The following is a 13,032-nucleotide window of genomic DNA, read 5'->3' as shown; positions in this document are numbered from 1 at the left end:
CCAAGGGCGCCCCGCCCGGTTTCCGCAGCTCAACAAAGGCGCCGGCGGCTGACAGGCAGCAGCCTACGGCGGGCGCCGAGGATCAAACCAGCTCCGAAAGCGTTGCGGGATGCGAAGGAACTTACAGGAACTGCGGAAAGACACGGAGGCCTGTACAGGACCGCGGTGCGCTCACACACCAACGCCCCACTCGTTCGCACCGTCAGGGGCAGCGAGCTGAAAGCAACTCACACGGGGAACGAGCGTGAAGCGACGCGGGGATGGGGTGCTTCCAGAGGCTTAACACCGAACCCCTCCTGCGGAGCGCTGGTGAAGCTGCCTTGAGAACAACGACGCCCAACATGCAACGCGCCCCGCTGGGCGGGCCTCGTCCTCAGCACCCTACGGCGTGAGTGTGGCGCGGCCGCGCGTTGCATGATGGGAACTGTAGTCTTTTTTGGGGGGGAAAACACCACATCGGCAGCGACCGCGGCCGCGGGCTCCGGGAAGCGAGCGCCACCGCGTGCCAGGGGGCGGGCGAGCGGTGTGGGTGCGCGCGCGCGCGCTCTGCTTTGGTTAGCTGGTAGCGGCGGTCCCGTGGGTCGCGCGGCGGCGGGAGCGCGCGGGCAGTGGCTGTGACACTCTGGCGGTGTCGCCTCACGGGGGGCCTCGCTGCGCCTCGCACCCAAGGCGGCGGCGGCCCTGAGGAGAGCAGGCCCAGACGGGACGCCTGGGCGGGGCCCCTCTTCCCCCTCGCTGAGGAGAGCAGGCCCAGACGGGACGCCTGTGCGGGGCTTCTCTTTCTCCTTCGGTTTGGCTTCCCGGGGAGTGAGGATCCGCGCTGGCCACCGCCGTGCCAGCAGCCAGCAGTGACACGAGTCAGCCCCATGCGGACATTGATTGAACTGGATGATTTTAATCGTAGGCTAGAGAGGCCGGTAGCCATAATCACTTCACTGACCTGACGATAAAGTATGTAAAAGCCTGATTAGCTGTGAGTGTTGGGCTAGCGACAAAATTACCCACGCTAAATCTGCTTTGCGTGGATGTCAGCAAGTGGAGTTAGGTTGTGAGGTTGATACGGCATTATACATTAGCAGACTGCTTCATTGTGTGTGCTGAATGGGGTAAAGCTGTGCCAAACCCAAACTGCATCAATGAACGTCATGTAGCAATGAAGTTACATGGTTCATTTTGATACTATATTGCCACTTGTATCCTGCGGAAACATGATACCAAGTTTTTCAACCTTTTTTCCTAACTGCTGCGCTAGTGGTAGTGACTACTATCTCAGTGAAGTGCTCAATTCCTCAGACTGCTGATCTTCCAAAACTGTGCTTGCCAAAGCAGAATTAATATGGACAACTCATATAGTTCAAGTGGAACATGTGTTCACAACACTCTATGAAATGAAGTTTTCAGAGGCAATAACTGTCAGCTCCAGAGAGGGTTAAATGTTCTGCTATTACAAATTGGAATAATTTATTTAAAATCACTGGATCTACAAACATTTATGTCTGGTGAGTATATCTTCTGAACTCCTGCTGACAAGCACTGGGAAAAGACTGCGTTTGCAGTCAAGCTTTGTCAGGCTGCAATCCTGTTATGTATCATGAACAGGATGGTTGGTACTGTGCCGGGATAGCTCCCAGGAGAACTTCAATAGCTGCAGGAATCAGTGTTGATATTTGCTCCTCTGTAGTCTTCCATGTGAGTCAGGGTTCATACTATACCTTAAGAAAAATTAGAAAAACTAACTGTTCTCTAGATGGCTCCTGATCATTGCATAACCCCCATGCATTTCATAAGAGTATGGGTGTTACCATTCAGAGAAACTGTAAGTGAAACTGTCAAAGAAAGTTGTATGATGTGCAAGAGAAGGGGTTGCATTTTTCTTCAGAGGCGGAAATATGAAGATGATAGTAATGAACTTCCACAAACAGCTGTCATCTTTGAATTTATTTGCCAGAATTTTCTAATATCACTTACAATAATGTGTGCACCTAAGAACTGGAATATGTGGGTTTTTTTCTGTATTTTACATATGCTTCTTGTTTGGCCATAAAATATTAATTTTGTATTTGAAGCTTTCCAGTAATATTTTTCAAGTTTACATTTAAAATTATGAAGGTAGGAGCCAGGTATTTCACATTTGTAATGAATTTAGCCAATTGATTTTTGATAATTGATCTTCAACACTGAACTGTATTTCTTGGTCCTGAACCTACATATATTTGCTGAAGGTCATGTTATTATTTTTTACATTAGTCTTTCATTTTAGAACACAGTAACTACGATAGCTAATTTTTGCAGCACTGACACCCCCCTTTTTCTTTGTAAATGATAGCTATAGTTTTCAAATAGCTCTATCTGGGTCAGTTTAGCAGTGACACAAACATTGACAGAATGCTAACTCTATACAAAGACATTTGTGATTTTTTAGCAGTCATTGATCTCACAAGTAATAGCAGTTTAAATAATCTGATATGTTTTTCATCAGCTGGACAGCTCATGAGGTATATGGAGGGAGGACAGGTTTGAGAAAGCATGCTGTTTGTAGATGTTTACAAGTGAGTGTTTTCTTCTAGCCTCAGCTTCCTGGTGACAGTATCTTTTGGTATAGTGAACCCTAATTTTATAATGGTCTCTAAGAATGTGGAGAAGTTACACTGTGAGGGTGGACCCTTTCTATATCTAGGACCGGAAAAACAGCTTGTAGGGGATTTTATGCGCCCATCCTATGCATTGGGTCTAGGATGACCACAGCTTGGTTAAGATGTGAACACCAGCTTTAACAGTGATTGTGTACCCATATAAACAGAATTAGTGTATTACTGAGAAGTTATTTTGAGACATGTAAAGGAATGATAAAGATAAATGAGGTCTCTGCTGCAAATGGGCAGGAATCCAGACTAAACACAAGAAGATATCATTTGATTTAGAAGAGCCTCTACTTTTGTATTTTGGAGAACATTAGACTTCTGTGCTGCCTGAATCAGAAGAAGGGTAGATAGCAAAGGCAAGTGGCTTTGTCACCTCCTTGTGCTGCTGGAGAACAGTGATTTGCTCTGGAGCATGAGCCCAAGATCTATGCTGGAGAGGGTAGTTCCCTCCTCAAGTAACTGCCACTACTGTGCTGTCCTCTCTAGTAGTAAGAGAGACTGGGAAAAGGCAGCTGGCCTACCTTTCTCCATTAAGGCTCCATTTTAATTTTCTTTTTTTCTCATATTTCAAGAAAATTAAAAGTCCATCTTACAGACTTACCGGAATCGAAATAATCAGGAAGATCTCATCCCATAATATAACAATATAACTCTTCTCGTATCATTTGATAGTCTGTGCTTTTCCCTTAGAAAATTTGCTGCATTGCTAATATAGGTTTCTCTCTGTCCTTCTCCCCCCTTTCCTGTTCCTGCTAGATGGACTTATTTTTTTTCTGTTGTGTCAAAATAAGGTGATGGTGACTGATGGATCCTTTCTGAGATGAGAACACTTTTGCAATCTGGTAACCTTTGGCACAAAACACATACACTAGTGAATGGTCCAGCACTTAAGAGTGATTCACTACTAAGCATTATAGAAAATAGGTTTACCAGCTGAAAAATTTCAAGGCAAGTTCTCCTTCCTCAGTGTGTTCTGTGTACGGTACTCTCATTTTTTTCTATTATGTGGTTAAGAAGAGAGGAGATAATGGGAGCTTCTTAAGGAATCCTGTAATGCACCAAAACCTTCACTAGTTCTAACGGTTTTAAGACAGAGTATGAAAACTGCCAAGAGATCAACCAAAAGGAACTATTTTAAAGTATGTTGTATGCCAGGCTATATTCTACCCTCAGTTTGTGTGCCTATCTCCCATTAACCTTTATGGAAGTTTTCTGTATTTATCAAAGGGAGAATATGTTTGAATATTTGTTAAGATGATAACAGAGTTCCTTTTGTTTGTATTATTTAAGACAGAGTATGAAAACTGCCAAGAGATCAACCAAAAGGAACTATTTTAAAGTATGTTGTATGCCAGGCTATATTCTACCCTCAGTTTGTGTGCCTATCTCCCATTAACCTTTATGGAAGTTTTCTGTATTTATCAAAGGGAGAATATGTTTGAATATTTGTTAAGATGATAACAGAGTTCCTTTTGTTTGTATTATGTTAGCATTATTAGCCAAAAAGATAATAGAATAAATAAGGAGAGAGAAAGTGTTCACTTTTTTCAGGGGCTTTTTTTAACTTTTAATTACAAACTCAATTATTTTTCTGTATGTAAGCAAAAGGGGTATCTTATATAATCTTAAAGTATATTTTAGACTAGAATTAATATGAACAAAGGCACACTAAAATACTGTTTTACTAAAAGTGAATACACTTTTCATCCAGTGACATCAAATTATCTCATTCTAGAAATGTTAAATAATTACCTATATCAAGTACTTCATAATTATTTACAAATGAAATGAGAGTTAAAAAGACTAAGTGACAAGACCACAGGGATTAGAATTTAGGATTCCTAGGTTCCAGTCTTCTATTCTTAACACAAAGTAGTATTTATTCTTCTGAAACTGTTAACTGTAACAGTTAACTTTTCACGTTTTCACATTCTTTTGAGAATTAGTTGAGTCACTGACTCACAGCATCAGTCAGTTCTATTCAGTAAAGACTGGTGCCATGGAGTCATTTTACTGCTAACAGCAATGTAAATAAAGATAGAGTTTGTTCCTTTTTTGAGTCTTTAATAAGAAACTTGCTAATGTGTTGGAAGAAGGTCTGAAAAATTACATGGAATTAAACTATAGAGTAAACACATAAACTAACTTAAATAAATCTTTACTTTTAACGTAAGCTGCAAGGCAGTAGATAGTTGGAAATGTATTTATTACTAGCAGTACCCAAGCTCCTAGGCCGTGTTTATAAAACACCTGAGCAGAAAGGAGATGGCACAGTAAATCTCCTGTAACAGTTACTGCAGCCATCTGGTTTATAGTAAGCACCCCACTGGAACATATCACAGGTGGCAGAGCAAATGCAGTGAGAAGGTACAAGATAACAGGGATGTGTTCCATGTCCCAAACAAATCTATAGAGACTTGGTCCAAACTGGAAGTAGCCCTTCTTTGGCTGAATATTTACCAGAGTATGGTAGAGCTTCATCCTTCTTGTTCACAGAGGTAATGTGCTAACAGTGGTGTTTAAACCTTATATAATTCAGAATGTTTGTAAGGGGATTTCCTGTGGATCTTGCAACAGTTTTTATGCAAGAAAACTTCTATTTTGAAAATCTGGTTGGCTGTCAATGAAGACTGTTGCAGCTAAACTGTATTTGAATTTGATTCAGAATTTTGTTACGTTTCAAAAATGTTAAAATCGGTCACTGAGAATCTGCAAAATTTGTGTGCATTTCTATGAAAAAAAATAGAAAAAAGTTTAAAATTCAAACCACATATAATGTCAGTAAACATGATTTGGATAGCTAAACCCATCTACTTTGTAGTTTAGGGCTAATGTTAGTTTAATTTTATATACTCCAAACAAACAGGATTTCCTTTGTTTTGTTTATAGATTGGTTTTCTAGACAAACACATCATATTGTCTTAACCTGTTTGTAGTTTGTTTTGTTTTTTTTTAAATCAGGATAAATCTGATTTTTCTACTTTGCTTGAACAAAATTTGACCACATAAATATCCTGTTACTTAATCTATTTGACAAGTGTTTCAGATTATGTTTTCTTGTGAAATAGTCTGATCTGTGCAAGTAGTTTTTTTTTTTTAAAAAACATTTTGAACAAAAGTCATCTGTTTAGTGGCACATGGCACATCATTCAATGCCCTTGATTACATTAGTGGATCTGACAGAAGAAGAGAAAAAAATGCAAAAGGCCTTCTGTAAAAGCCTGTAAAGGCTTGTAGATGGAATCATGTGTGAATGTACATCTTTCCCATGACACATGATTGTAAGACTCAAGAAAACCATAAGACAATGAAATGCACACATTATATAATGTTAGGAAATTTAAACAACTGCTGATTTCAGTTTTTTAAAGGCTGAGAGAAGTATACAATTTCCTGCAAATAAGGTATATTTTGCTGGTTTGTATGTGTATAAGTGGATACTCTACCGCTGGCAAATTTTTATCCAATAAATGCTTTTAACCATAGGCGTCATCACCACAGGTCTTGATAGCTCTCTGTTCAGTTTTCTGTGGAGTCAAATCTGTCATTTCTGTCAGAAAAAGCTTTATAAGATATAAACCTGTTTGTCTCAGAGAAAGCAGTTTGTGCTTTTGTTTTGTTAAATTTGCTACTGGAAGCTATTCTATCTGGATATTTTTAACAGGAGATTCAAAAACTCTGGAATGCTATTCTATCTGGATATTTTCTACAGGAGATTAAACAGCTATTATATGTTAAAGGACACTGATTCTACTAAAGCAGGTTGGACTAGATCGCTGGACGTCCTTTCCAAGTCTGTCTTCCTATGGTGCTGTGAGTGCAGGAAGAAAAAAAACCTGATTTAATTCTTCTCATGCAGCACCTTCTTGTGAAACAGCAATCTGGAATCTTATGCAGCTTTAGTAGTTTACAATCAAACTTTGCTTCTCTGCAAAAAATAAACAATTTGAAAAAATTCAATTCTTCAACTACATCATATTTGCAGGAAAATATGTTTATAAAATTTAAATTTCATTTCATTATAATAAAATATTAAATATATGTTTTTAGCTGGCAAAGTCAATTTATTTTACAGGAAATAGAATATGTTCAGATATTCTTGAGAAAATCTACATGTATGATTTGACAGGTTTTGTTCTGCATTACATATACAAAGCAGTCTAACCTGTTTAATTTTTTATAGCAATATGACAAAAATTAAACAACATTATTTCTGTTAGTATTGTGTATGCTGGAAATGCTAGCAAACTTCTACACATATTTACAGATATGTGTGTAGGAGCAAAATGTACTTACAGCTGTTTTTAAAGTCGGTGGAAGTATGTGATATTTAACCAATACTCTCATTAATCAGGAAAATTATTTTTCATTTCACTATAGTTATAAAGTATTATATCTTTTCTTGCTATTCATTACCCTAAAGTTGGCTGCAGTTCAGGAGTGAGGAAAAAATCCATTATAGATGCTTGCTTAATTCATTGTATGTGTCCGCAGATGGTTACTGACCAACTGTTGAGATATATTTACAAGAGTCATTTAGAGTTCAAGATGAAGTAAAAAATACAGATCCTTTAGATTTTATAATTTTATGTTTATCATTTTTATGTTTACTGATAAATCAAGCTTTTTGTAGAATTTCTTTCTCTGAGAGAAAGAAGCTTGTAGCTAGTACATAGAACAATTCATCTTAAAAGGGACGATTTTCCCAGCTCTTGCCCTTGCTCTGGAATTGTGGGGGCAAGTGACTTAAGTCATGACTTTTTCACCTTGATATCAAAGGAGGAAAAGTGGTGTTTTGCCACCAGTAGTTTTTGCCACTGGTTCCTAGGTTACAGACCTGTCTTTTTTTTTTCTTAGTCTCAGTTTCTTAATATGTCAAGTTAACCATATTTATTTCAATAACAATATTTCTTACAGCTAAAGCTATGTGAATTGATATTTGAAAGGAAGCTTTTTGCATGTAAGACACCGTATATAATTTTGAGTGTTATTAAAATCCTACCTGCATAGCATAGATCATAACTTCTTTACTAACAAAGAAATCGACAACTGAATCATACCTGCATGATTTCTGAGCTTTTCCTCCTGCCATGTTTCATAAACTGACAGAGTTACCCTCATGACACAGGTATAAAGTAAGGGTGACAAATACTATCCAGAGTTTTACAGGAGTTAACTCAAAATCAGTCACAGATATTCAAGTGACAGTTAAAAATTGCCCTTCCAACTCCTATTTCCATGATCAACTCAGAAGAACGTACTATTTTTCTTAAATATCAAATAATATTTAGAAGTAAACACTTTAAATGACTGCAAATTCTAAATTTATGAAGTTAAAAGATGACGTCTGTAGGGTGGAAATTTCTATGGGCCCTTGTTTGAACTCCTGAAATGTACTAAAGCAAATTTCATATTTATCTCCATTGAGAAGGCAAATTACTTTTCATAGAAAAGGATCAAAAGCATCAGAGTGGATATGGTATGTTAATAATAGGAGGTGGGACAGTGAGGGTAGAAGAACTGATGGGACACTTACGGTTCAAGGAATTCAGCACTTTTCATTTATGCTGGAAAAAATGTAAATGATGTCACCGTTGCCTCCTAGTGCAAAGTTATCAGACAGACATCACTAAATGATATCTCTGACATTAAAATGACTGGAATGTTATTTCCTTCTATTTCTTTTCTTTTGGAAATCTTACAATATCTTACTGCAAATGAAACAAAAATCCACATATAATGGTGTAAGAAACAAAGATCTGTCTGGAGTCTCAACACTGGATTATTGCTGTTCTATCTCAAAGCTAATTGAAATCCATGATGTTTGCATCAAAGCTGTAATGAGGCACTGACAAATACCTTTCTGCCCCACTGGAAACATAATCTTTCTATTGAACATTTTGTCTTGGTAAGTTCCGTCTGCAGTAGGAATAGGCATTTTGCATTTGAATCAAGAAGGTCATTACTTTGGATCAGATGATACGGTGTACACTCCACTTGCCTTTAGATGAAATTGATCCTTTACTGTGTTGAACATAAGACTGTGAATTTTTTACACCTGATTATCTTATTGTTTCATCTGGATTAATTTGGAATGCTAACACTACCGCCACTTTTTGATCTTTGCATATATCAGTGTGACAGTTCTCTTAAAAGCCAGTTATTTCCTAGACAGTAATACATTTTAAATATTCAGTTGCATTTCTTTACTAAATAAAACAGAATAAGATCACAGTGTTTCATTTATTGATAATGTATTTGATCGTTTCATAGAACTGAATATTTGATAACATTTTCCTCACTTTTGCAGCAGTAAAGCAATAGTTCTATGTATAATTACTCAAACTTGTTTGAGTAAATTTATTGACTTCTAAATACCTAGAAACTAAACTATGTATTCAACGTTTTGGTTGTTTTACTCGTAAATAATCCCATTGACTTCAGTGAAGAGAGGCACCATAAAATGGAGTGGCAGTTGCAGTGTGTTCACTCATCTTCAATGTTAAAACTTTCATTACCTTTCTTTGCAAATGTGGCTTGGGTTTTTTTTTTAATATAAGGTAAATTATGCCAAGTGTATGTACAAAATCAGTATTTTTTTCCTTTTTTGTTTTGACATGAATATATGCTCTTAGCATTTTCACTTCACATCAAGTGTGTAGATTGTGCAAAAAAATTGGTAAAAGATCTCTAGCTATGGAAGGAATAATGTGAAAGTCATAAATAGCAGCTACTCTCTGCAGATATGAACCTGTTCTTATTTAAATCGATGGAAATTTCACTGCCGACTGCAGTGAATGCAGGATCAAGTCCTCAACTCTTTCTGAAAATCAATTAGATGCGTTCTTAATAGGCTTTCATGCCTTTGAAAATCTGTCTCTAAATTACTGTTGGAAACTAATCAATTAGATATTGGAGTTCATTTTATGAAAAAAATCTCCACAATTTTGTGTAAAATGAAAGGAAATGCTTTAATTCACTGGCTTTTTATTTATTCAAAAAGATTAAGCTATGTCTGGGATTGTCAAATCACCTTGTTTTATTTGCTGAAACATGTAGGACTCAACAGAATGCTGATATGACTCTGTGTATTTGAATTGTTTCTGCACTGTGAAGAATAGTGGTATACTAGGAAGCTGAGAGATGAGAAATTGCTATGGCAGGCATTGGACTGAAATACATTTTAAATAGACTTTTTATATGGTACTGTAGCAATTGAAATTCTGATTCAGTGTCTGCTAAGAAAATGTTGGAAATGCTTTTAGAAGTTTCTTAACCAATACTAAATTTGTCAGTTCAGTAATAGTGGATAACCCAAAATATAATCATTAAGGAAAACTAAACAATTTTTACTGTAAAAACTGTGGCTTATTCTGATTTGGATTTATTTTGAATCTTCCATTGTTCACAGGAGATTCAGTGATGGCTGAAGAGTACATGACACAAGCTGGCAGGTGGTACAGCATAAGGTTTGCATAAAGCTAATTTTTCCATTTCTCCCATCTTCATCTTCTGTCTTTCAGGCTCAATAATCTGTTTCCTTAAACTGCATTATTGTTAAATGTTATATTGACCATGAGATCATATAATGTCATGATAAATATTATGCTACACTGTGCTGTATTTACCTAGAGAACGGCATAGTCTTTTGAAATCTTAGCTAATTATATAGTTTGTATAGATTTAAAATTACAACGTTAACAACTATTTTATATGATTAAGATACATTTTAATTGAGATATTACAATACAATATATTTATGATTATATACATTACAATTATGTAATGTAGGTAATATATCAATACATGCATATAGTACATATATTAACTTATGCATAATTCATATAATAAAGATATTGATGTTGTTATTAGTTTTATTTAATAAATTGAGATAGTGAGTCAAGTCAAAAGATGCTCTAAATACCTATAACTTTAACAGAACCAGACAGGAGACAAACTTCAGGAGGAATTTCAAAACAAAAAATTTTTGAAAGTGGTGTTTAAGGAGTTATTATATATTACTTATTTATAATTAGGAGGGGAAAAAATAACAAATTTGAATGGAAATAAGGAACTATTGTAATTGGTAAATATTTAATAAAACCAACTGTCTATGTATATATTTGAAAGCCTGATCCTCAAAAACTATTGAATGCATTCTCTTTAAACTAAAAATGGTAAAAATGTGATTGTTAGTCTGAGAACAAGCATGACAAGTATTGGCCTAGAGGTAATTTTTTTGAAAAGTTATTTTAAACTAATGAAAAGAAGGTCATAGAATTTAAGTGCCATTTCAACCATATAAGTGTAATAAAATCAGCTAAGGCAGGAGTGCATTCTGGCAAGGATAAATAAGCATTGCAAAGCCTGATATGGCCAGTATGGAATACAGAAATGTATCCAAGTGAGTAAACATCAAATAAAGGATTATCCCTACTTGTGAAGAATCCATTCCAGCAAGAAATTGAACCATGGACTACTGCATCTGAAATTTGTAGGACTCCCTAGAGAGCTAAAAGGGAATCTCTAGATTCTGTCATCGGTACACCAAAGATCTCTGCACCGTAATGTAGTGCACAAAAGTACATGTTTCCCAGATTTCCCTTTTTAAAGGACTTCTTTCAGAATACTAATCAGACCTTGGTGTTCTGAGTTTTTACAAGTACAGCTAGGTTCTCTTTGCTGTTGCTTTGCATTTGAATGCAAGAAAGAAGTTCTGATTTTCTAAATGTTCTAAAATAAGAACAAAAATATTGTAATATTCTGAAATGGCTTGAAAGGCAAATAGAAGGTTCTAAAATGCTACCAAATATGCAAGCTTACAGTAACAACAGTAAAAGAGAAAGGATAAGCATTTAAGGAGAAATACGTTATTCCATATTGAGCTTGAAATGGAAAGAGACTATCCAAAGCAAATAACAAAAAGACAGCCAGATCTGTGAAACTAGGTGTCAGGAGACTGGGGAAGTGTGGATTTCTGAGGCCACAGAGTAAAGGTGTTAGCTATAAATCAGAACTGATTTTGTACTAAAGGACCTGCCAAAATGATGGTGCTAGAATATATTGATGCAGGAACATCCCACATGTATTGCATATGTCTCAAACAACTTCCGGAACACCACACTAGACAATTCCAGAGCAAAGAAATTATCCGTGGATAATGAGTTGAAGAGAGAAAAGATTTTTATATGCCTTTGTTAATATGGTATAGAAAATAGAAAGAACTGCTGAACAAGACAATGACAAATTGGATACTCTTAACAAGATTATTAACTGTGAGTCAGAGATGATGTTAATATGTATAATGCCTGCCACAAAAAAGCTTTTGTACTTGAAGCCTTGAGCGTAGTAATTTAAAACATATATATTTGAACAGTTGTCAAAGAGATAGGAGATAAGTAAGTGAGGATAAAATCATGAAATGACTATTTCTTTCAAAGTGACACTGATTTTTCATGACCAAGGGGTATTACTTTGGGGTTTAATTTTGTAGCTAAAATGAACACCAAGAACTATAATGACTTCAACAGTCAATTATGGATATTCAACCGTTCCACAAAAAAGTCCTAACACATCTCAAATAGACACACATAAATGGACACATGCAAATTCAACAGTCCCCTTGAACACTGTGGTCAAACAGCACAACTATCTTTTACTTGGATACCTGTTTTGTTTGGAAAAGGATCATGTTATGAGATTCTGACTCTGGACTCGAGAGGTAATGTGATCTGTAGAATCAATACTACAAAAGACTTTACAATTTTACTGGATTTTTTTTTTTAATTTTGTGTTTTGTATTTCTCCTGCCACACATTCAGATGGCAGGCTCACTATAGTGTGTTATACTTCTCATAAGATCAGGAAAGCTGTGATATAAATTTTTTTTATTTTAGAAACACAGTGTTGCGGTTTTTTCTTAAACACTATTCCCTGATTGACTTTGTCAATGTAAAAAGTGTGATTTTGTCCAAGTCATCCTTTCATTATCTTTTATTTGTAAGCCTTGTTTGCACTAAAAAGTATTTTTAACTGAATAAACTTCTAATTAAAACTTAACTCAGTTTTAATTGAATGAATGCAGATTCCATTCGCAGAATTCCCCAAGTTACTTTAAGATACGTCATTTTAACTTAGGATATAGTTTGCATAAACATTTCTTTCATTGATTGTCGTGGTTTAACCTCAGTCGACAACTGAGCACCATGCAGCCACTCACTCACTTCCCCCCTCCCCGGTGGGATGGGGGAGAGAATTGGAAGAGCACCGGTGAGAAAAACTCGTGGGTTGAGATAAAAACAGTTTAATAATTGAAAGGAAATGATAATAATAATACACAAAGCAAGTGATGCATAGTACAATTGCTCACCACCCGCCGACCGATACCCAG

General features: G+C 36.4%; 1 long non-coding RNA gene across 1 annotated transcript in view; it reads left to right on the top strand.

Annotated features, from left to right (window-relative positions):
- The first annotated feature begins 129 nt into the window (after nt 1–129).
- Nucleotides 130–13,032, top strand: part of LOC103898324 — a 32,948-nt gene continuing 20,045 nt past the window's right edge. Inside the window, exons 1-2 of the long non-coding RNA XR_657539.2 lie at nt 130–388; nt 10,054–10,111. This is a non-coding gene — a long non-coding RNA (uncharacterized LOC103898324). The remainder of the gene's footprint in view (nt 389–10,053; nt 10,112–13,032) is intronic.

The sequence above is a fragment of the Aptenodytes forsteri genome, unplaced genomic scaffold (assembly GCF_000699145.1).
Source record: "Aptenodytes forsteri isolate BGI_AS27 unplaced genomic scaffold, ASM69914v1 Scaffold257, whole genome shotgun sequence".
Classification (NCBI taxonomy): Eukaryota; Metazoa; Chordata; class Aves; order Sphenisciformes; family Spheniscidae; genus Aptenodytes; species Aptenodytes forsteri.
Note: the sequence above shows the minus strand (reverse complement) of the source record. Positions and strands in the feature narration are given on the sequence as shown.